The sequence below is a fragment of the Bombina bombina genome, chromosome 4, assembly GCF_027579735.1.
Source record: "Bombina bombina isolate aBomBom1 chromosome 4, aBomBom1.pri, whole genome shotgun sequence".
Lineage (NCBI taxonomy): Eukaryota > Metazoa > Chordata > Amphibia > Anura > Bombinatoridae > Bombina > Bombina bombina.
The window spans coordinates 534,253,311-534,279,747 of record NC_069502.1 but is presented as its reverse complement, the minus strand read 5'-3'; positions in this window follow the sequence as shown (position 1 = coordinate 534,279,747).

Sequence of the window (26,437 nt, the reverse complement as noted above, 5' to 3'; positions counted from 1 at the left end):
AAAACTCACAGCAGACATCATTAGGCTAGCATCCACTTGGCATTCTAAGCACACTTCTTGGGTGGGCAGAATACACTCCACTAAAATGATACTGTTACCAAAAATATTATATATACTTCAGACGATACCTCTCCCCAATACTGAGTTATATATCCACAAAATTCAAAAAGCAATAAATCAACATATTTGGGGGGACAAACCTCCTAGAATAAGCAAATCTACCATGTACGCATCAAAAGACTTGGGGGGTTTGGGTGTCCCAAATCTTATGTTATATAAAAAAGCGATATCCTTACAAAGAATAGTGGAATGGTGCAGATTTAGTGAGGCCAACTTTAAACAATGGATACAAATTGAGCATGATACCTCAGGTAGTAAACAACTGGGCGGGGCCTGCTGGACTCCTAACACATCATACTACACACACGGGGAATCTTTGCAGACCATTAACAATACATTTTCAGATTGGAAACTAGTATGCACACAAAATAAAGAAATCTCAAGTAACTTCTCCCCGTTAACCCCGATCTTATCAAACCCTGATCTACCATTCCATAAATCATTCATTCTGGAGACAGACATGTCTATTAATAGATTGTTGCCTTTAGCAACACTAATTCATTTAAATAAAATAAAACCCAAGGCCAATATAGAAACCTTGGGGAAGGGCCTTCTGACATCATGGCTGCGATACCACCAAGTAAACCATTATATTAACACTCATAAAGAGAGAAACAATCTTATGAGACCTCTAACTGTGTTTGAAAATATGTGTTTAACTGGTCTCCCGACTAGAGGACTCATATCACATCTATATAAAATACTATTAAAAACGACAACACCAAAGCCCCACAAATTTACTGGGGCCTGGGAAAAAGAACTGGGAGTACAATACAGCCCAAGAGACTGGACAGATATTTTTCAAAATACAGCTCACTCTGCACATTCCACACAGGGAATTGAAACCAACTATAAAATTATGTTAAGATGGTAACTTACTCCACATAGGCTTAAACATATGTTCCCGAAAGCTTCTAACAGATGTTGGAGATGTAATCTAGGGGTGGGGGATATGGGCCATAAATGGTGGTCCTGCCATATAATTCAGGACTTCTGGAAACTAATAATGAGGGAGGTTGATTTGGCAATCTCTAGCAATCTCCCACTGTCTCCAAAGGTTTGTTTATTTAATATATATACGGAGGTACCATGCCTTATTAAAAGAAACATGGTACAGATTATGATGAATGCAGCTAAGATGTTGATTGCCTCTCACTGGAAGTCCAGGATACTTCCTTCTGTAGAGACTTGGAGAGAAAAAGTACACAATTTAATAAAGTTGGAAAGATACTATTTTCTTAGTAATAATCGACTGCAAATATATAATGATATGTTATTCTACTGGGACTCATATAGAGGTCTTGTTACTCAGGAACAATATTAAGGGTGCAACTTGCGGGAACTTCTTGGACACACGTCTCGCCCAGAGGCAAGATATGTTTAGACATCTTAATAACTGTGACTAGAATGACTACATTATAAGTTCTAAGTCCTTATGAAATCTTGTTTACTGATTTTCGATTTTGGAAGAAGACACATCAACTGCCAGTTTAGGGTTTTTCATTTATTTTTTATTTGTTAATTAATTATTTTTTTTTTGCTGTTAGATTTGGTTTGTTTATGGTTATGCTCAAAATGGTTTTGTATCAGTAAATAATTTTCAAGTAACTAATTTATAGAGAAGAAAGACTCCTCTTAGAAGGTAAAAAACGTATGAAGAGCCATCTCGTTTCCATACAGTTACATTATGTAATAGATATAGACATGATATATATAATGTTGTGATGTACACTAAACAGAATGTATATGTATTGTAAACAAATTAGAGGACTAATGTGATGTTATTCGACTGTACTTTGAAAATTTTTGAATAAAGAAATATTAAATATAAAATAAACCCTAAAATAGCTACAATATAACTAATAGTTACATTGTAGCTAGCTTAGAGTTTATTTTTATTTTAGAGGCAAGTTTGTATTTATTTTAACTAGGTAGAATATTTATTAAATAGTTATTAACTATTTAATAACTATTCAGTTAAAATAAAGACAAATTTACCTGTAAAATAAAACCTAACTTAAATTACACTAACACCTAACACTACACTATAATTAAATTAATTCCCTAAATTAAATACAATTAAATACAATTAAATAAAATTAGCTAAAGTACAAAAAAACCCAAATACTAAATTAGAGAAAATAATAAACAAATTACAAGATTTTTAAACTAATTACACCTAATCTAATACCCCTAAAAAAATAAAAAAGCCCCCCCCAAAATAAAAAAAGCCCTACCCTACACTAAATTACAAATAGCCCTTAAAAGGGCCTTTTGCGGGGCATTGCCCCAAAGTAATCAGCTCTTTTACCTGTAAAAAAAATTACAAATCCCCCGCCAACATTAACCCCTTAACGACCAAGGACGTGCAGGGTACGTCCTCAAAAAAAAGGCAGTTAATGCCTGAGGACGTACCCTGCACGTCCTCGGTGTGGAAAGCAGCTGGAAGCGATCCTGCTCGCTTCCAGCTGCTTTCCGGTTATTGCAGTGATGCCTCGATATGGAGGCATCCTGCAATAACCTTTCACGGCCATCCGATGCAGAGAGAGCCACTCTGTGGCCCTCTCTGCACCGGACATTGATGGCCGGTATCGTTGGTGGGTGGGAGCCGGTGTGGGAGGTGGGTGGCGGCCATCGATGGCCCTGGTCATGTGGAGGGGGGCGGGATCGTGGGCGGGTAAGCCCGGGGGGGGCGCGCGGGCGCGCGCACGTGCACGAGAGGGCGGGGGCGGGCGCGTGCACGGGGAGGGAGCGGGTGGGAACCTCTACACTACGGAAAAAATGTGTCAAAAGTAAATAATAAATGTGTCAAAAGTAAATAATAATAAAAAAGCCCTTAGGTGTGATGTAGGTGGGGGGGGGGGTGATTGAGCTACACTAGAGAAAACATTTTTAAACAAAAATAAACATTTGATTGTTCAAAATGGGTACTGGCAGACAGCTGCCAGTACCCAAGATGGCCCCCAATAAGGCTGAGAGGGAGGCTTAGAGAGCTGTTTTGGGGGGGATCAGGGAGGTTGGGGGTTAAGGGGGGGATCCTAAACACAGCATATGTAAATATGCTTTTTTTTTTTTTTCTTAAAAAAAAACAAAACTTTTATTTTAGTACTGGCAGACTTTCTGCCAGTACTTAAGATGGCGGGGACAATTGTGGGGTGGGGGAGAGAAGGGAGCTGTTTGGGAGGGATCAGGGGGTGGGATGTGTCAGGTGGGAGGCTGATCTCTACACTAAAGCTAAAATTAACCCTGCAAGCTCCCTACAAACTACCTAATTAACCCCTTCACTGCTAGCCATAATACACGTGTGATGCGCAGCAGCATTTAGCGACTTTCTAATTACCATAAAGCAACGCCAAAGTCATATATGTCTGCTATTTCTGAACAAAGGGCATCCCAGAGAAGCATTTACAACCATTTGTGCCATAATTGCACAAGCTGTTTGTAAATAATTTCAGTGAGAAACCTAAAATTGTGAAAAAATTAACGTTTTTTTTTACTTTGATCGCATTTGGCGGTGAAATGGTGGCATGAAATATACCAAAATGGGCCTAGATCAATACTTGGGGTTGTCTACTACACTACACTAAAGCTAAAATTAACCCTAGAAGCTCCCTACATGCTCCCTAATTAACCCCTTCAATGCTGGGCATAATACACGTATTGTGCGCAGTGGCATTTAGCAGCCTTCTAATTACCAAAAAGCAAAGCCAAAGCCATATATGTCTGCTATTTCTGAACAAAGGGGATCCCAGAGAAGCATTTACAACCATTTATTCTATAATTGCATAAGTTGTTTGTAAATAATTTCAGTGAGAAACCTAAAGTTTGTGAAAAAATTTGTGAAAAAGTGAACAATTTTTTTTATTTGATCGCATTTGGCGGTGAAATAGTGGCATGAAATATACCAAAATGGGCCTAGATCAATACTTTGGGATGTCTTCTAAAAAAAAATATATACATGTCAATAGATATTCAGGGATTCCTGAAAGATATTAGTGTCCCAATGTAACTAGCGCTAATTTTGAAAAAAAGTGGTTTGGAAATAGCAAAGTGCTACTTGTATTTATGGCCCTATAACTTGCAAAAAAAGCAAAGAAGATGTAAACATTGGGTATTTCTAAACTCAGGACAAAATTTAGAAACTATTTAGCATGGGTGTTTATTGGTGGTTGTAGATGTGTAACAGATTTTGGGGGTCAAAGTTAGAAAAAGTGTGTTTTTTTCCATTTTTCCTTCATATTTTATAATGTTTTTTATAGTAAATTATAAGATATGATGAAAATAATGGTATCTTTTGAAAGTCCATTTAATGGCGAGAAAAACGGTATATAATATGTGTGGGTACAGTAAATGAGTAAGAGGAAAATTACAGCTAAACACAAACACCGCAAAAATGTAAAAATAGCCTTGGTCCCAAACGGACAGAAAATGGAAAAGTGCTGCGGTCATTAAGGGGTTAAAACCCATCACCCACACAACCAACCCTACTCTAAAACCCACCCAATCAGAATTAAGGTAGAAAAAAATCCTATTGGCTGATGCAATCAGCCAATATGATTGAGCTGGCATTCTATTGGCTAATTGGAACAGCCAATAGAATGCAAGCTCAATCCTATTGGCTGATTGGATCAGCCAATAGGATTGAACTTCAATCCTATTGGCTGATTGCATCAGCCAATAGGATTTTTTCTGTTAAATAGAAAAGTGTGTAAGTGCGCTGACAGCTATGAGGTAAGTAACTAAATGCTATAAAATATGAGAAAATAATAATAATAGACAATATTTAATCGAAATAAAAAATATATTAAGATGTAGTATTTATCATATATGACCGGTCATAAAATACACATTAAAAATTGTGAATTCATAAAATAATTTCATTCACAAAACAATTTCATTCATCTAGTATAAACCACCTTAAAAGAGATCATATAGCCAAAAAAGAATAACAAAATATCTGGCAATCAATGGATCGTTTGTCAGGGTGGGCTGTGTATTCCCTTATTAATATTGCTCCTCTCATATGGATAGAGTATTGTCCCCTCTATGAAGTGAGATCCAACCTGGTGGTGAAGGAGCTGGTGTGCTTTGATCTGCACCAGGTGTAAACAGATGAGTGAATGGTAAGTTCATAAAACAATTTCAGATGACAAGTTGTTACAAATTATAGCCACCTAGAAAGAGATCCTATAGCCAAAACTGAATAGCAAATATGTGGCAATGAAAGGGTCGTATAGCACTATCCCTTTCAATAACGCTATTTCTTTTGCATAGAGTAATATCCTCTTTCTCAAATAAGTGAAATCCGACCTTTTGTTAGGATATGTTAAGTTATTTTAGAAAACACTACTACTACAGCTTACTGCTTATGCAGGACCACTCAGTCTCACACCTTACCTCGGATTCCCACAGATTGAACTTAAGGGAACCCTGATATGCTCATTGATCTGAGGGTCACTACAGCAGGGTAGCTGAGTGAAAACGGAACCTTCACGCAACAATGACTGCTAGCAGCAGAAAAGAGAGTAATTCTTAAAGGAATGTAACTTCAACAGTAGTGAAAGAGTTAATCACTGCAGGTGCCTTGATTCACACACACAAGCAGTGTAAAATAGTTTATGCAGCAGGCTTTAGCAAACACACCAAAATTCACACAGTACTTTGTTATCTGAATAAATAAATCAAGCTGTGGGCATTATGTAAACCATAATTTGATAATGAATATTAGTTATTTCCAAACTTGTTCAATCAGAGTATAGGAAGCTGTGTTTATCTCATGAAACAGGTAAAGTTGAAGTTAATACAAACAGTTATTTTCAAGCAGAATGAAGGTTAATTGTTATAAAGATTGAAGTATGCTTAGGAAGTCCGTTAATGAGAGATGGTAGCAATATGAATCTTTGTCACAGTTATTTGTATGCAAGTTGGTAAGTAGAAGTAATAGTTTAGTGCATATTTGACATCTGAAGCGAATATGAATCTCCAGCAAGTGAGAGTTACACAGTTAATATGGCAAGCATAAGTGTAATGAAGTTGCAGCAATACACACAGTTCATACAATGCAATATATACAGACCAGTATTACAGGAGATGGCAATTGAGCAGAGTAATACTGTTACCAGACAGCAACCAGTCCCAGCGGTATCACAGTGAGCCTGACAGAGAACCGCGGCGGGAGAATGTCGGGCGTGACGTCACACGCTGCAGGGAGTAACTTCAATACAGGAGAGAGACTGAGAAATCTCTGACTGAATAAACGGTGAAAATCTTCAGGCACAAAAGAGCATCTGCAGGTTGATTCAAGCAGGCAGAAACTCAGGGTGAGTTTAGAGAGCAATAAGTTGAAATACAAAGTTGTATAAACGGCTAGGTCTCTTCAGAAGCAGCTTGTCACTGAGCAACAAATTACCAAGCAATGAGTTCTGTTGGGAGGAGCCTTAAATAGGGCTAGTGTGTTCACTTTCTTAAAGGTACAGCATGAAAAGAGATAAATCCCTGACAGGACACCCCCCCCAAGGAGCCGCTCCGCGGATCAAGGACCAGGACGATCAGGATTTCTACGATGGAACAAGGAGACAAGACGTGGAGCAGAGACATTAGTGGAAGGTTCCCAAGAGTCCTCCTCCGGACCAAACCCTTTCCAACTGACAAGATATTGAAGTTGATTATGATGGTAACGAGAGTCTAGGATAGACTCAATCTCATACTCCATGCCATCAATAACTGAAGGATCCACCGTGTCATTCTGAGTCGTGTCTCTGATTGTACTGTACGGTTTCAAAAGAGAAACGTGGAATGTGGGATGTATCTTTAGAGAATCTGGTAGCTTAAGTGTTACAGCATTAACATTGATGACCTTTTGTATTGGATAAGGCCCAAAATATAGAGAAGCGAGTTTTTTAGATGGAACTTGTAACCGTAAATGTTTAGTGCTTAACCAGACTTTGTCGCCAATCTTGTAATCTGGGGGCTTGGATCTACGTAGATCATAATGGTTTTTCTGAACAGCCTGAGCTTCTAGTAAGACTTGTTTCAATGTTGTGAAATTGGTGGTAATGGTGTTAACAAGATCATTAACTATAGGCATGTCGGAATTGTTGATCCGATTTGGGTAATATGAGGGATGAAATCCGTAGTTGATGTAAAATGGTGTCATTTTAGTTGATGAATTTACAGCATTATTATGGGCAAATTCGGCAGTAGCAAGTAGAGAATGCCAGTTATCTTGTTGTTGAGTGCAGTAGCAACGAAGGTACTGCTCTAATGTTTGATTTGTCCTTTCTGTTTGACCATTCGTTTGTGGATGATAAGCGGTACTCAAACGTTTGGTAATGTTGAGAGAGGAGCACAGTTGATTCCAAAACCTTGAAGTGAATTGCGTACCTCTATCTGTGGTAATTGACTCAGGTAGACCATGTAATTTCACAATGTGATTCAGAAAACGTGAAGCAGTTTCTGAAGATGTAGGCAATCCTCTATGTGGTAGGAAATGTGCCATTTTAGAAAATAAGTCCACTACTACTAATATGGTGTTATAATTAGCTGATGAAGGTAGATCAATGATGAAATCCATAGCAATCGCTGCCCAAGGTCTGTCTGGTACTGGTAAAGAGAGAAGGTAACCATAGGGACTCTTATGCTGATGTTTCTTAGTTGTACATACCATACAGGATTCAATGTACTGTTTAATAGTATCATGCATCTTAGGCCACCAGTAATTCCTTTTAATCAAATGAGCAGTTCTATGAACTCCAGGATGACCAGCCAACAAGGAGTCGTGGGCAAAGGTAAGTACCTCATTCCTGAGAGGAGGTATATATAACAGAGTGCCATGGTAGTATAAGTTGTCTGAATGTTTTAGTACATCCAAATGATCCAAAGATGAATCATCCTTTAAATGTTCTTGTAAAATGGTTTTAAAATCAGTTGTTAGACAAATAATTCTATCCGAAGGTATGATAGATGAAGGAGAAACCACATCAGTAGGATGAGGGTCTTTTCTAGAAAGAGCACCGGCTTTCATATTTTTGGATCCTGGTCTATAAGTTATAACGTAATCAAAACGAGAAAAGAACAAACTCCATCGAACCTGGCGAGCAGTAAGGGTCTTGTTTGATTTTAAATATTCTAAATTACGGTGATCAGTATAGATGGTGATTGGATATGTTGCACCCTCCAGGAGGTGTCGCCAAAACTCCAAAGCTGATTTGATTGCAAGAAGTTCCTTATCACCAATTCCATAATTAATCTCCGCTGAACTCATAGTTCTAGAATAATAGGAGACAGGATGCAAAGGTTCTTTTTCAGAACGTCTTTGAGATAAAACAGCCCCCACAGCAAACTCAGAAGCATCAACTTCCAGCGTAAATTGACATGTGGGATCTGGAAATTGTAAAATAGGGGCTGAGACAAATTTAGTTTTTAGAATATTAAAGGAATGATCAGCATCTTGATTCCAAACAAACTTAACTTGCTTACGTGTTAGCGTAGTGAGAGGTCTGACAATAAGAGAGAAATCTTTAATGAACTTTCTATAAAAGTTCGCAAAGCCAAGGAATCTTTGAACATCTTTTTTATTACGTGGAATAGGCCAGTTAGTGATAGCTTCCACTTTGCTTGACTCCATTGAAATTCCAGCTGGTGAGATGCAATAACCAAGGAATGATATGGTGTTTGTATTAGAAATACACTTTTCAAGCTTTGCATAGAGATGGTGTGCCCTTAAACGTGTTAATACTTGTTTGACATGTACAATGTGAGCCTGTAGAGAATTTGAATAAACCAAGATGTCATCCAAGTATACGACAATACAGACATCTAACAAATCATGAAAGACATCATTTATAAAACATTGAAATGTCGCTGGGGCATTGCACAACCCGAAGGGCATTACAGTGTATTCATACAAACCGTATCTAGTACGGAATGCAGTTAACCATTCATCCCCTGCCCTCATCCTGATCAAATTGTAAGCACCTCTGAGGTCAAGTTTAGTAAAAACTGTGGCACCTTGTAAACGTTCAATAAGTTCAGGTATGAGGGGCAGGGGGTATCTGTTCTTTTTTGTGCATTTGTTCAACTGCCTATAATCGATGATAGGCCTAAGACTGCCATCCTTGTTTTTTACAAAGAACATTGCTGCAGCTGCAGAGGAGGTGGAAGGTCTAATAAAGCCTTTTTTCAAGTTGTCATCTAAATATTCTTTTAAATGATTTAACTCTGGCTGTGACAACGGATATATATGACCGTATGGTATGGAGCTTCCAGGTATAAGATCAATAGGACAGTCATAGTCTCTGTGTGGAGGTAAGGACTCAGCCTCTTTTTTATCAAAAACATCAGCAAACTCACTATAGCATTCTGGTAACTTATGTTCAGTGATTTGACAAAGTGTGTGTACCCCAAAACAGGATTGCTTACAGTGATTTGAATCAAAAACTACTGATGCTGTAGACCACGATATAGTGGGATTATGCTTTATTAACCAATTCAATCCAAGGATTAGTGGATAAACAGAAGATGGAAGAACATCAAAGGAAATAAGCTCTGTGTGTCCTGAAGGGGTAACCACTTTGAGTGGGATAGTGTGGTGAGTTATGGGACCAGAGCTAAAGAATGAACCGTCAACCAGATGAATAGCTAGTGCAACACTCTTTTTTATTAGTGGTATGTGATTATTAACAACAAAAGTGTTATCAGCAAAATTCCCAGAAGCCCCAGAGTCAATTATGGCCTGAACGTTTATCTTCTGATGGGACCACTGTAAGGAAACATAAATAGATAGATGAGATTTTATGCTGTCAACCAAATTAACTGTATGGTCATTGGATGAAGTCTTACCCTTCTTTTGTGGAATCAGAGAGGGACAGTCCCTAACTGCATGGTTCTTTTCAGCACAGTATAGACATAAGTTTAGAAGCTTACGCCTTGCTTTCTCTTCAGGTCTCAAGGGTCCCCTAATAACTGCAACATCCATGGGTTCTTCTATGGGTCTAGTGGTTACTGTGGAAGGAGTTGAGTGATAATAATTGGGGGTCCTTCTGGTGGTATTCTCCGAATAAGATCTTTCTGACTTCCTTTCCCTAAGTCGACAATCTATGCCAATAGAGAGAGTCATCAAGGCATCCAAGTCCTCTGGAATCACACCCCTTGCCAACTCATCCTTAACTGCATCATTGAGCCCCAAACGGAACTGATTGCGTAGAGCAGGAATATTCCAAAGGGTGTCAGGAACCCATCTTTTGAATTCAGTAATGTAATCTTCTACCATTCTTTTGCCCTGCCTTAAAGATCTAATGGCAGTTTCAGCAGTATTTTTTCTATTGTGATCTTCATATAAGAGAGACATAGCAGAAAAAAAATCTTCTAGGGAATTTAGGATAGGATCATTTTTTTCATAAAAAGCATTGGCCCAAGACCTGGCCTCACCTCTGAGAAATGAAATTACAGTTAGAACTCTAATCCTGTCAGTTGGGTATGACTTAGGTTTCAAAGTAAAAAGCAGAGTGCAGGAATTCCTGAAATCCCTGAACATAGATCTGTCCCCAGAGAACTTTTCAGGTGGACTAACAATGGGTTCTGGGGTTGACTCAACATTAGGAGTTTTGTTAGCAAGGTGATCATTGATAAAAAAATTTATATTCTGATTCTCTAATTGAATATCCCTTAAGCCTTGAATCATGTGATCCATACTCTGAGCTAAAGAACCAACTCTCCTGGACAGTTCACTTACATCCATGATTTTAGCTGTTAGTAGTATTCCTTTTTTAAGGCTTGGTAATATGTTAGGATATGTTAAGTTATTTTAGAAAACACTACTACTACAGCTTACTGCTTATGCAGGACCACTCAGTCTCACACCTTACCTCAGATTCCCACAGATTGAACTTAAGGGAACCCTGATATGCTCATTGATCTGAGGGTCACTACAGCAGGGTAGCTGAGTGAAAACGGAACCTTCACGCAACAATGACTGCTAGCAGCAGAAAAGAGAGTAATTCTTAAAGGAATGTAACTTCAACAGTAGTGAAAGAGTTAATCACTGCAGGTGCCTTGATTCACACACACAAGCAGTGTAAAATTGTTTATGCAGCAGGCTTTAGCAAACACACCAAAATTCACACAGCACTTTGTTATCTGAATAAATAAATCAAGCTGTGGGCATTATGTAAACCATAATTTGATAATGAATATTAGTTATTTCCAAACTTGTTCAATCAGAGTATAAGAAGCTGTGTTTATCTCATGAAACAGGTAAAGTTGAAGTTAATACAAACAGTTATTTTCAAGCAGAATGAAGGTTAATTGTTATAAAGATTGAAGTATGCTTAGGAAGTCCGTTAATGAGAGATGGTAGCAATATGAATCTTTGTCACAGTTATTTGTATGCAAGTTGGTAAGTAGAAGTAATAGTTTAGTGCATATTTGACATCTGAAGCGAATATGAATCTCCAGCAAGTGAGAGTTACACAGTTAATATGGCAAGCATAAGTGTAATGAAGTTGCAGCAATACACACAGTTCATACAATGCAATATATACAGACCAGTATTACAGGAGATGGCAATTGAGCAGAGTAATACTGTTACCAGACAGCAACCAGTCCCAGCGGTATCACAGTGAGCCTGACAGAGAACCGCGGCGGGAGAATGTCGGGCGTGACGTCACACGCTGCAGGGAGTAACTTCAATACAGGAGAGAGACTGAGAAATCTCTGACTGAATAAACGGTGAAAATCTTCAGGCACAAAAGAGCATCTGCAGGTTGATTCAAGCAGGCAGAAACTCAGGGTGAGTTTAGAGAGCAATAAGTTGAAATACAAAGTTGTATAAACGGCTAGGTCTCTTCAGAAGCAGCTTGTCACTGAGCAACAAATTACCAAGCAATGAGTTCTGTTGGGAGGAGCCTTAAATAGGGCTAGTGTGTTCACTTTCTTAAAGGTACAGCATGAAAAGAGATAAATCCCTGACACCTTTTGATGGTGAAACTTGTATTCCTTTTTTAACCCACACTGGGTTTAAACGGATGTATAAATTTGCAGATTTGTAGATTACAAATAACAAGCTGGTAACATCATATTGCGCTAGTATGTAAAGTCAGTTGAAAAGTGGTACCAATAAACCACACTCATGAGCTGTTACACCTCTGTGTGCCTACCTGCTTTCATGCGAAGCTGAGTCGATCTGTTTGTGGCAAGGCACAGGTGTCTGGGCAGCTCCTTGTAGCTGGTGACATCACTCGTAGCGTCGGTACTGAGGAAAGTAGATCCGTTATGTAACCAGTGTCCTTACTCTGCGCAGAGTGTTATAGGATTGTAGATGGAAAGTAGTGCCTTATCTTAATCTATTGCAATCCTTCGAACAGGTTGTTCACTTTCAATGTATCAAGCTTGCCTTATTACCATCAACGCGTTTCGCCATTAACAATGGCTTTATCAAGATGGTTCTGAGTAATTTGCAGGCTCTTTATAAACAGGTGTTTAACAGTTGATTGGTTGGATCTAACAGCCCCATTTCCTGTTAGCTCTCTCGTAAAGGTGGACTAGTTCATTCTTATTGTAAAAAGTCACTATCATAAACCTTACATATATGTAACCAATATCGTTGCATTACTGTTTATAGTCAAATGGACAATTAATCTCATAGATATGTATATAAAAAGGAATTAGAGGAATAAATACAAAATAAAATGAAATGAAATTAAATAAAATAAAGTTTGAAAAATATAAAATTGTATCTGTGTACATGTATGATAAAACATAGTATAAAAGGTCCAAATAAGTAGGGCTCAGATTGGATTAAAAATTAGACAACAAAAAAAACAGGTGTTAAATCAATATTAATCCTATTAGCTTCATCCCTTATAGAAGTACAATTTATATATGAACCAACTGCAATTCATGGATCTATATAGAATCCATAAACAACATTTAGAAATCCTATATGTGGTTAATCAATGTAATGTCATAAATAGTAATCATAAATATTATATATATATACTTTTTATCCCAAAGAAACCTAAAGTTAACAGATGTTAGTCTAAAATAAAAGGATTTAGGTCTAACTCTGAGTTCAAACCTTGTGGGTATAATGTCTGTAACTCATATATTAATTCTGCTTCTTTTCTCAATAATAGATGGTCATAATCACCTCCTTGCCATGGTTTTTTTATTTTACATATACCCCAATATTTTAGGTCTTTACTGTTATTCTGATGTTTTAACCTAAAATGCTCATATAGGCGAGTTTCGTGCTCTCCCTTCTTGGTTAAATTGAGGTGTTCTCTTATCCTAGTATGTAGGGTCCTAGAGGTCTCCCCCAGGTACTGTTTCCCACATGAAATAATGAAAAAGTCCAGCAAACACTGTATAGATATTGGGTGCAAACTATAACAGGGCACTGCACAACCCTGTATCCATATGCAAAGTTCAAAAAAAGAATAGCAGCACTCCAAAAATGATAATTACCAGTCCTTTATTGTAGCCAAAAGCACAAGTGAAGCAGCAACGTTTTGGACTACATGTCCTTCATCATGCTATACCTACATCACTTCCACTTCCTCCTTATATACCCAAGAAGTGGGTATATAAGGAGGAAGTGGAAGTGATGTAGGTATAGCATGATGAAGGACATGTAGTCCAAAACGTTGCTGCTTCACTTGTGCTTTTGGCTACAATAAAGGACTGGTAATTATCATTTTTGGAGTGCTGCTATTCTTTTTTTTTAACTGTTTCCCACATGAACATTGGATTAAGTATATAATTCCCTTATCGCTACATCTGATCTTATCCTTGATTTTATATTCTTTGCCTGTATTAGTAGACGCGTAACTCCTACATTTAGTGCTCTGTTGGCATGCTTTGATTTTTTCTACCTTAATTACGATTAGCTGATAGAATTATATCAGCCAATCGGAATTGAAGGGACGCCATCTTGGATGACGTCACTTAAAGGAACCGTCACTTTGTAAGAAGACTTCGTTGGAAGAGGATGCTCCGCGCTGGATGACTTGAAGATGGACCTGCTCCACACCGGATGGATGAAGATAGAAGATGCCATCTGGATGAAGACTTCTGCCCGTCTGGAGGACCACTTTGCCCGGCTTGGATGAAAACTTCTCCCGGCTTCGTTGAGGACTTTGGCCCGGTTGGATGAAGACTTCTCCCGGTAAGGTGATCTTCAAGGGGTTAGTGTTAGGTTTTTTTAAGGGGGTATTGGGTGGGTTTTAGAGTAGGGTTGGTTGTGTGGGTGGTGGGTTTTAATGTTGGGGGGGATTTGTAATTTTTTTACAGGTAAAACTGATGATTACTTTGGGGCAATGCCCCGCAAAAGGCCCTTTTAAGGGCTATTTGTAATTTAGTGTAGGGTAGGTCTTTTTTATTTTGGGGGGGGCTGTTTTATTTTGTTATGGGGATTATATTAGGTGTATTGACAATAAAGAGAGTGAATGTAGATCCTGCGCAGAAGACAGATGGGGGGAGGGGATTGGGAATACCTCTAGCTCTCCTCAACGGATACCCTAGTGTACCCGATGTAAACAGAAAACGATAGGGGGTGGAGGTGAGCGCCAAAGTAGGCTGAGGAAGGGAAAGGGGGACAACTGTAGCCCACAATGTGGGTCCTCCTACTAGTAGTTAAGGAGTGAATGTACAAAAGATATATGCTAAAATGGGTATACAAGTTAAAAATGTATATCAATATTTATTCCACACAATCGGTTAAAAATATCAGTGATCTTCTAAAACATACAGTCAAAAACATATATTACACATTCATAAATAATCATGGATCCATGTTACAATAACGAAATGTAGAAAATGACATAAAATCTGAAAAAATAATAAAAATAAAAATAAAAGTAAAAATGACCTGGTGCACCTAAAAACGTCTGACAATGAATGACCTGATAGGCCAAGTGTCTTAGTATGGGTGGTACTCTATGGTACAATCCGGATATTGATGAGTGTTCTTATGATTGTATTTATCCAAACAGATAATGGTGTGAAAAAAAGGAAAAGTGTCTATATTATATATCCGATTCAGAAAAATTCCAAAATAGTGTGTATCCTGTGATCCCAAATGTGAAGAAAATATAAGTAACTTTGCAAAAAATGTGGAAATCCTCAAATTGGTGAAACAAAAAGAAATTAGTCTTTCAAAAGTTAATCAATAAGTGTCCAAAATGATATAGTGGATTCTGTGCAGTGAAGTTGTCTCCCAGTTGGATACAATAAAACAAAATAAAACTGTGCAAAAACCTGCAAAGAAAACAAACAATACTATAATATATATAAACTGTTCAGTGGATATATCAGTATTATGCTTACTCAAATCAGTCGACTCGTTTCGGCCATATCCTCCTGGCCTTTATCAAGACTAACATTGTGAGTAAGCTAAGGCAATTTATAAGAGCTGTAATTGATGTTTGGGCGCCAAAACCTAATAGGCCACGCCCCTTCCTGTTAAGTGCATTATGGGTATGGGCAAAATGTTTCGATTTAAATCGTGCTATTAAGAAAAATTTTTATTTTAACTACTTGCTGTTACTGTTTTCTCAGGGTCAATTCTGTCTGGGCTATTACTTTTACATATAAGCCCTTGGTTAGCATCTTTAAGGTTGATTAGATTGATATCGACCTACACTTCCGGTTTCGCTAATGTTTACTGTGTTGACTTCCGGTTTCCCTTCTGTATACTAATTATGGCTTATGTCCTATGAGTGAATTTTAGTGTCTTGCTTGAAATGACTCTCTATTTGTTTATTAAACATGATCCCCTTTTGTTTATTTATAGATAAATTAGAAGCTTCCGATTTATGTTTCTGTTATCTCTATATGTTAGTATCATAGGTGCAACTTTCACTTTGTGTAATGTCAAGTTTCCACTCTAACTCTGCTTTGGCTAAAGTCATAGGGACCAGATTTAGCAATCTCAGCAATCTCAGCTGCCTTTAGATAATATCTGAATATAGTGGGTAACATGTTGGGTACATAAGTCAATAGTTTACCAGGATCGTGTGTACATCTCACTGTAGTTAATGTGTTACAAGTGAATAATTAATGTACTTATATCAAATCTTGATATATCTCGTATAATCTAATACAGACTTTACGTCAATAAACACCGGAACCGGAAGTATTAGACAACGATACCGGAAGTGTAAAATTGGTGCAAAGAGCAATAAGAAAGGACGCTATATGCACTATACCCATTAACTAGCCAAAGCAGAGTTAGAGTGGAAACTTGACATTACACAATGTGTCATGGTTTAAGGTTAGAATGATCAACACTCATAAGCAGCGAAAATACAAAACAACACAAACCGGAAGTGCTATAAAACAGCGATACCGGAAGTGAAAGATAAACCGGAAGTGCTATAAAACAGCGATACCGGAAGTGAAAGTTGCACCTATGATACTAACATATAGAGATAACAGAATTTTTTTTTTTTTTCCACATTTTTTGCAAAGTTACTTATATATTCTTCACATTTGGGATCACAGGATACACACTATTTTGGAATTTTTCTGAATCGGATATATAATATAGACACTTTTCCTTTTTTTCACACCATTATCTGTTTGGATAAATACAATCATAAGAACACTCATCAATATCCGGATTGTACCATAGAGTACCACCCATACTAAGACACTTGGCCTATCAGGTCATTCATTGTCAGACGTTTTTAGGTGCACCAGGTCATTTTTACTTTTATTTTTATTTTTATTATTTTTTCAGATTTTATGTCATTTTCTACATTTCGTTATTGTAACATGGATCCATGATTATTTATGAATGTGTAATATATGTTTTTGACTGTATGTTTTAGAAGATCACTGATATTTTTAACCGATTGTGTGGAATAAATATTGATATACATTTTTAACTTGTATACCCATTTTAGCATATATCTTTTGTACATTCACTCCTTAACTACTAGTAGGAGGACCCACATTGTGGGCTACAGTTGTCCCCCTTTCCCTTCCTCAGCCTACTTTGGCGCTCACCTCCACCCCCTATCGATTATATTAGGTGTAATTAATTTAAACATCTTGTAATTTGTTTATTATTTTCTGTAATTTAGTGGGGTTTTTTTGTACTTTAGATAATTTTATTTAATTGTATTTAATTGTATTTAATTTAGGGAATTAATGTAATTATAGTGTAGTGTTAAGTGTAATTGTAACTTAGGCTAGGTTTTATTTTACAGGTACTTTTGTATTTATTTTAACTAGGTAGTTAGTAAATAGTTAATAACTATTTAATAACTATTGTACCTAGTTAAAATAAAAACAAACTTGCCTGTAAAATAAAAATAAATCCTAAGCTAGCTACAATGTAACTATTAGTTATATTGTAGCTAGCTTAGGGTTTATTTTATAGGTAAGTATTTAGTTTTAAATAGGAATAATGTAGTTAATGATAGTAATTTTATTTAGATTGATTTAAATTATATTTAAGTTAGGGGGTGTTAGGGTTAGGGTTAGACTTAGGTTTAGGGGTTAATAAATTTAGAATAGGGGCGGCGACGTTGGGGGCGGCAGATTAGGGATTCATAAGTATAATGTAGGTGGCGGCGGTGTCCGGAGCGGCAGATTAGAGGTTAATAATATAATGTAGGTTGCAGCGATGTCGGGGGCGGAAGATTAGGGGTTAATAAGTGTAAGATTAGGGGTGTTTAGACTCGGGGGTTCATGTTAGGGTATTAGGTGTAAACATAAATTTTATTTCCCCATAGGAATCAATGGGGCTGCGTTAAGGAGCTTTACGCTGCTTTTTTGCAGGTGTTAGACTTTTTTTCAGCCAACTCTCCCCGTTTATTCCTATGGGGAAATCGTGCACGAGCATGTTACACCAGCTCACCGCTAACGTATGTAGCGCTGGTATTGGAGTGCGGTAATGAGCTAAATTTTGCTCAACGCTCACTTCTTGTCTGGTTTGTAAAAATCTGTAATACCAGCGCTGTCTGTAAGTGAGCGGTGAGCATAAACTGCTCGTTAGCACCGCATAGCATCTAACGCAAAACTCGTAATCTAGGTGAATGTATTTACTCTTCCTCCTATGTCCCTTTAATATGAATTGCTCTTTATCTCTGCATACTGTTGTATACTGCATTTACATTAATGAGTTGTTTATCTTAAAACAATGTATATTAGGTGTTATCTACTTAATTACTGGTCTTGCTTGATAATAAGCTATATTAATGTCTGATTAAATATTTGATTACTCTCTTATTGCCAGTTAATGTTAACCTTATTATAGTCAAATCAGATGTGCCTAATTCATAGGTGTTGTGGCATTTTTGACTTTGAACTCGGAAGGTCATATAATTTAATTATTTTCTTTCTAAACTAATGTGTGTAACTCAAAGTAATTATACTGTGAGATGCCCACGTCCATTTATCCAATTATCTGGTATGTTAAAGGTGTTTGGCAATGTATGCTGCTACTGGCAACTTTCATTAAGATCAAAGCTTTATTATCCAATACATTATGAACTGATTTACCTTTTTCATATTCACACTTAGATATGCTCTTTGAATATGAGATTTTTTTTTTTTATATATAAATACAGTTGCTTAAATTATACTGCTCTTTGATAATCAGCACTGTTCAAAACTGTGTATTAGTGAGCAGGGGTGAGTAAAACACTTGCATTTCATATTTAAGAATTACTGCAGAAATAGCACATGTATGTAGTGACATTTCCTTGAACACATTTATTGGTGCAGAAAATATGGGCTTGTCATTTTTCACACCCCTGGCACCTCCATATTGTCTAGAATTGCTATTCAAAAAGGTAATAAAATATTATGCAATCCAAATGTGAAAAATTCTGAATATGCTGGTACACTGCTGCAAATTATTTTAAATGGCTAAATCCCCTCCCCCCCACCACAGACTTGCCTTATTTATAGAAACAAATCCTCACTAGTTACTGAAGCAGACACAGCTTGTCACTGTCATTTTGTTACCAAAGTGTGCTTTGCTTAATATTATCTCCTCTGGGGGGGGGGGGGGGGGGTAATTTATGTACAGATATAAATGTTCTTCTTCAGTGATTAAAAAAACATTTTTTGGGGGGGCAGAGCTAACCGGCAATGGAGATGGTCGCATGCTATGGGTGCTCTGCATTTTAAACTCCCAAAACTGCCTTAATAGTGACTGTAAATCATTAAAAAAAATATCCGTGGTGCAGTGAATACTATCTAATGAGGACCTGTGTATGCTGGTAAGCGAATATTGAGCCAGAAGCACCATGCTGAGCTAGGTGCCTACACTGGAGAGGGGCGCAACAAATGGCAATACAACGCTATTCCTGACTATCAATATCTTCAGCATGAATATTGACTGCGGTGTTTATATGCACCCGACATCTACGACTTAGTACATCCTTTCACCTAGATTTAGAGTTCTGTGTTAGCCTTAAAAAGCAGCATTAAGGGGTCCTAACGCTGCTTTTTGATGCCGCTGGTATTACGAGTTTGGCAGGTACAGGTGTACCGCTCACTTTTCTTCCACGGCTTTTCCATACCGCAAATCCCCTTACGTCAATTGCGTATCCAATATTTTCTATGGGATTTGCCTAACGCCGGTATTACGAGTCTTGGAAGAAGTGAGCGGTACAGCCTCTACCTCAAAGACTACTACCGCATAAAAAAGTCAGTAGTTAAGAGTTTTATGGGCTAACGCCGGAACATAAAACTCTTAAAGGGGCAGTCAACACCAGAATTATTGTTGTTTAAAAAGAAAGATAATCCCTTTATTACCCATTACCCAGTTTTGCATAACCAACACAGTTATATAAATACTCTTTTTACCTCTGTGATTACCTTGTATCTAAGCCTCTGCAGACTGCCCCCTTATTTCAGTTCTTTTGACAGACTTGCATTTATCCAATCAGTGCTCACTCCAGGGTAACTTTACGTGCATGATCTCAATGTTATCTATATGAAACACATGAACTAAATGGCTAAATCCCCTCCCCCCCACCACCACCACAGAATTGCCTTTTTTATAGAAACAAATCTTCACTAGTTACTGCAGCAGACAAAGCTTGTCACTGTAATTTTGTTACCAAAGTGTGCTTTGCTTAATATTATCTCCTCTGGGGGGTAATTTATGTACAGATATAAATGTTCTTCTTCAGTGATTAAAAAAAACATTTTTTGGGGGGCGGAGCTAACCGTCAATGGAGATGGTCGCATGCTATGAGAGCTCTGCATTTTAAACTCCCAAAACTGCCTTAATAGTGACTGTAAATCATTAAAAAAAAATATCCGTGGTGCATTGAATACTATCTAATGAGGACCTGTGTATGCTGGTAAGCGAATATTGAGCCAGAAGCACCATGCTGAGCTAGGTGCCTACACTGGAGAGGGGCGCAACAAGCGGCAATACAACGCTATTCCTGACTATCAATATCTTCAGCATGAATATTGACTGCGGTGTTTATATGCACCCGACATCTACGACTTAGTACATCTTTTCACCTAGATTTAGAGTTCTGTGTTAGCCTTAAAAAGCAGCGTTAAGGGGTCCTTACGCTGCTTTTTGACTCCGCTGGTATTACGAGTTTGGCAGGTATCTATATGAAACACATGAACTAATGCCCTCTAGTGGTCAAAATGCATTCAGATTAGAGGCAGACTTCAAGGTCTAAGAAATTAGCATATGAACCTCCTAGAATTAGCTTTCAACTAAGAATACCAACAGTACAGTAACATTCTCTATATACTCTCTTGTTACAGATCATATAGGCTGGGTGTCTTTAAGGTTGGAATAGGCTAAATATTTCTTATTGCCACTTGTTATCACCCAGCACTGACACCCTGATATCAACAAGACAGCTGGCTAGGTGACAGACAAGGTTTATAGAGCTTCAAATTTATACTATGCTCTGGTTCCTTTTCCAAATGTGCTATAATGTAACCCTAGTATGTGTTGAGAATGTACCTACTATTGTTGATACAGAGTCATAATGTCTCTGGGGCTTCATACAGAGGTGTGAGGGACATTGCCACTACCGCATTCTTCTTGCTATACATCCTCTGGTTTACTAAACTGAACTTTCTCACTAGTGCAGGATGTCGGTATCTGCCTGATAGAGCTGTAGTAGGGTTACTCTATGTTTACAACATTTGGACTCACTGCTATACGGTTATTTGAATCCAATGTTTTTCCCTTTCTATACCCTATATCTCTCGAATATGGCCCACTCATGATGGGCAGAGCTTACCCCCCACTTTACTTGTCATGTTCTGATGTTTGCAATTAGGTTACAACTATTTTATTTACCTGTAGGTGTTATTATATATCGTTTCACAGACTTCAGTGAACATTATGTGAGGCTTAATGTGTTTACTTGGGTATAAGAATCACAGTGGCTATTGTGCATTATTTGAGATACCTGTTTTAACTATAGTCCTATTCATTGACAATAACCTCTCATTAGGTGCCCAGCAACCTATTGAACTGCCTGCGGCCGAGGCAGAGCAATATACTGAGTGTTTGGGCCTTAATACGCATCTGGATTTTTTTTTCTAGGGTATACGCTACCACTACTTCTTAAACTAACAGACCTGTTAAGATAAAAGCTTATTACTATCATATTTGACAACCTTGAGATATGGTATGTTCCCATAGCTGACCTGTTAAATACATGATACTACTGGTAATTTGTATTAAGCTCTGGAGGGCCAGGGATAGCATTCTAGAAGGCTGGGAACAAACTTCCAATAGTAACATAGTTAACCCACTATATTCAATGGAATATAGCTTGACAACCTTTATATACAATAGTGTGTAACAACTCTTTCAAGTGAAACAGGTCTGGTTATATTTTCTACAGATCATAGGGTCATACCTATCGCATTGACCCATAAGGATTACAACCTCTATGATTGAGGGCCTCTGATTAATATACTGCCTGACTCGACTAAGTTACTAATTATATTAAGTTTGCAACTAGCAGTAGCGCTTGATTGTCTTTTTGTCGTTATAGAGATTGTCTTTTCCCCTTCTATTTATGGTTAGACATGTACAGCAGATATCTGAAATACCTAGTCCTTAGGGATCATTGGCGTGTACCCTAACTAACTATATGTAAGACATATTATACTATAAAGCCCTGGACACTCTAGAATTCTTTTAATTTTAGAATGAGAGCTGCTATTTAAATACCTTAGAGATCACCTTCACCGCAACCTCCTAATTACTAGTTACTCAATTGATATATTATAATAAGCCCAATAGCTCCAGCTTTATAAAAATAATAAAAAGAAAGGAAATAAAAAAAAAAGCCCTATAACCGTTAAAAAGTTATCTCATATAGCGAAGTGGCTAGACTCCTAAGTCCCCCCCCCCCCCAATTGTATTCTGGTCTTCTTTTGATTTTAACCAGAGATCTATATTGCGGTTTCTCTCGACACATACTGCACCTATTATTATATTTTTTTCATGATTTATCTTAAAACTATCCATATATGTTCACAGCAAGTTTCTTTTTCTGGTCCTTCAGTTATGCATCTCAATACCATGGCCTGTAATATTCTTGATAGAGCTTATTTGCCAATTAGTTGACAAGGGAGAACAGACTAGAGTTAGGATTTATAACATTTTTTTTTTAAATAATTTTTATTGAGGATATTATAAACATATACATCGTATGAAGAGAAGAATTGCCAAAACTTAAATATTACAAACATTGGGATATCGTTCACAATAGTAGACAGTATATAATCGGGTAAATACAGATTCAAAATGTAATGGGCAAAAATATCAATATCCTAATTTTTATATGAATATATATACCTCCTTTGAAAATAGTAGGCCACTCTTGGACCATGATATAATATAAATACTCGCCGGAGGTAAATAAATTGGGTCTATAGCCACTTTTGGGCTTGGTATAGTATGTAACATAAAATATATATGTCAACAAAAATGATAAAATAAGCGTCAACCATCATGAACAACATGTCGGTCTCTTGGAAACAAATGTGGTATACTCATTAACACACCCTCATTATCTAGAGAAAAACAATTGAACAAACATCTATGTACATTTATTAGAACAATATTGCTGAGATCATTAAAAGGTAAAATGATAATGAATAAAGTAGGTGGTTGTCGTAAAAAGAAAATAGATGTTTCTATAGGATTCATTTTCCTTTGCCTACGGAGTAGGCTCAATGGTTTCATGGGGGGGGAGGTATAGGGATGAAATCGGAGGGGGTGAGGCTTTAGTGAAAAATAGATAAATATAGGTTTGAGACCGGGTAGATAAGAGAATATATCGTTGTATGATCTATATGTTAAAAGGGACGTATGTAGTATCTCCCCTCAGGGGCTGTTGTCACCACTGGACACAGACGGGTAAGGGGTAGTGGATATGACCCACTCCCAAATGGAGAGCGGGAAAGAGTGAGGGGAGATACAGTCAGCAGGGAAATAGTATGGGAGCTGATAGCCCTATAAACCATAAAACAGGAGATATTGTATTAAATAAGAACCTATGTACTGGCGTAAGTATGGCACACACATACTTGGATATGTCCCACGGGACCAGAGAATAGTGTTTATGAGGCAGAAAAATAAAAAATATAACTACTGTTTGTACGCTCCTCTAGTGGCGAAAATAGAAAGCTATACTTCGTCACCAGATATATTACACAACTTTTGGGTGGAATTCTCAATGTTGATTATTTAGCGTAGGGTATAATATGCGGTCTCTACCTCACCTTTCACACTGATATACTAATAAAATATAACTTACCAATATCTTGTCATGAAACAGCCCTAATATATTGTGTTGCAGATATAGAAGGTATGGTTAAGTCTTGAATTCTTACAAACCAGCCAGTAGTTAACACTGTCAGCACCAGATCTTATCACTTGAGTATGGGCCCTATACCCAAGCAACTTGTTGTGTATTTTATATACTTCCAACATACTATTTATGGTTAAAATAATGTAACCCCTGACTGGGTTCCTGGTCACGCATAGTTTACCTCCACAATCCAATAGAAGAGAGTGACTAAAGGGAAGTAGCTTCAATAATAACCTGTAGGGCTGATTATGTAACCTTTTCAACTAGACGGTAGGTAACAAAGTGATTATACATTCCCAAATAAAGTGAGGACGTCCTTCTTTTAGCAGACCAGATAATAGGTTCATACAACCACTATCATTGTGTTGCACTAGCCACGTTATCATATTGAGTGGTTGAGTTACGCTGAAAACTGTAACTTAAAATGTTCCACAAACAATCAAGCTACTATAATATAAATATAAAGCAAACAATATAAACCTCCTGCTGGATATAATACACATTAATATATATATAATAAACAATGTGTTAGCGTAGTTTGTGTCAGAGAGGATATTTATACCATGTGAGAGGTTAGTATTCTGAGAGCAGGGCACAGTAACACATATGCAGCAGTATTGAAAACGGCTTATTAGGCAATATATGTAATTAGGTGTATCCTGTAATATTGAGCAATCTAAGCTCAAATATATGAAAAATATGAAGTCTCCCGTATTAATACTCATGTCCAATAGGGAATGGAGTAATATATAAAATTGTTATATAATGTTAACATTACATAAAATACACTCTTAAACAGAGTGGCAATAAAGTCGCACGGAAGAAATCTGTAATCTAGGATATATGGCTTGTCAAATAAAATAAGCCTGAAACATACAGAGATAATAGTGCAAGTTCGGTCCCCACACCATGGGGGGTAGTTATCAACGTGTCAACTTTCCTGCCTTCGCCGGCCCAATACGCCCGCCTAAGCTCGCCTACCTTCGCCGCCGCGGACCTGAAAAAATATGCCTAAGTTATCAAATAAAGCTGTCAAAAAGCTGCGGGCGATGAGCAGCGGACTGTGAGAGTTATCACACATCCGATTTCGCTGCTCTTCGGCTGTTTGACAGCTTTCTTGCTAGCTTGTCACTAAGCACTCACACTAAACTACACTGTTCTACCCCCTATACCGGTGCCCCCGGAGCCCCCCGCAACTAAATAAAGTTACTAACCCCTAAACCGCCACTCCTAGACCCTGCCACAAGTCTTATAAATGTATTAACCCCTAAACCACCGCTCCTAGACCCTGCCGCAAGTCTTATAAATGTATTAACCCCTAAACCGCCACTCCCGGACACCGCTGCCACCTACATTATACCTAGTAACCCCTATCCTGCCCCCCTATACCGTCGCCCTCTATAATAAAGTTATTAACCCCTATCCTGCTGATCCCGCACCTCGCCGCAAATAAATAAATAGTTTAACCCCTAAACCGCCGCTCCATGAACCCGCCGCAACCTATATTAAATTTATTAACCCCTATCCTGCCCCCCACTACACCGCCGCCACTGTAATAAAATTATTAACCCCTAAACCTAAGTCTAACACTAACCCTAACACCCCCCTAACTTAAATATTAATTAAATAAATCTAAATAATATTTCTATTATTAACTAAGTTAATCCTATTTAAAACTAAATAATTACCTATAAAATAAACCCTAATATAGCTACAATATAAATAATAATTATATTGTAGCTATGTTAGGATTTATTTTTATTTTACAGGTACCTTTCAATTTATTTTAACTAGGTACAATAGCTATTAAATAGTTATTAACTATTTAATAGCTTACCTAGCTAAAATAAAGAGAAATTTACCTGTAAAATAAAAACTAACCTAAGTTACAATTACACCTAACACTACACTACACTTAAATAAATTATTCCTATTTAAAACTAAATACTTACCTGTAAAATAAACCCTAAGATAGTTATAATATAATTAATAATTACATTGTAGCTATCTTAGGATTTATATTTATTTTACAGGTAACTTTGTATTTATTTTAGCTAGTTAGAATAGTTATTAAATAGTTATTAACTATTTAATAACTACCTAGCTAAAATAAATACAAAATTACCTGTAAAATAAATCCTAACCTAAGTTACAATTAAACCTAACACTACACTATCATTAACTAAATTAAATAAACTACCTACAAATAACTACAATTAAATACAATTACATAAACTAACTAAAGTACAAAAAATAAAAAAAGCTAAGTTACAAAAAATAAAAAAAATAAGTTACAAACATTTAAAAAAATATTACAACAATTTTAAGCTACTTACACCTAATCTAAGCCCCCTAATAAAATAACAAAGCCCCCCAAAATAAAAAATGCCCTACCCTATTCTACATTAAAAAAGTTCAAAGCTCTTTTACCTTACCAGCCCTTAAAATCAGCCAATCGGAATTAAGGTAGGAAAAATCTGATTGGC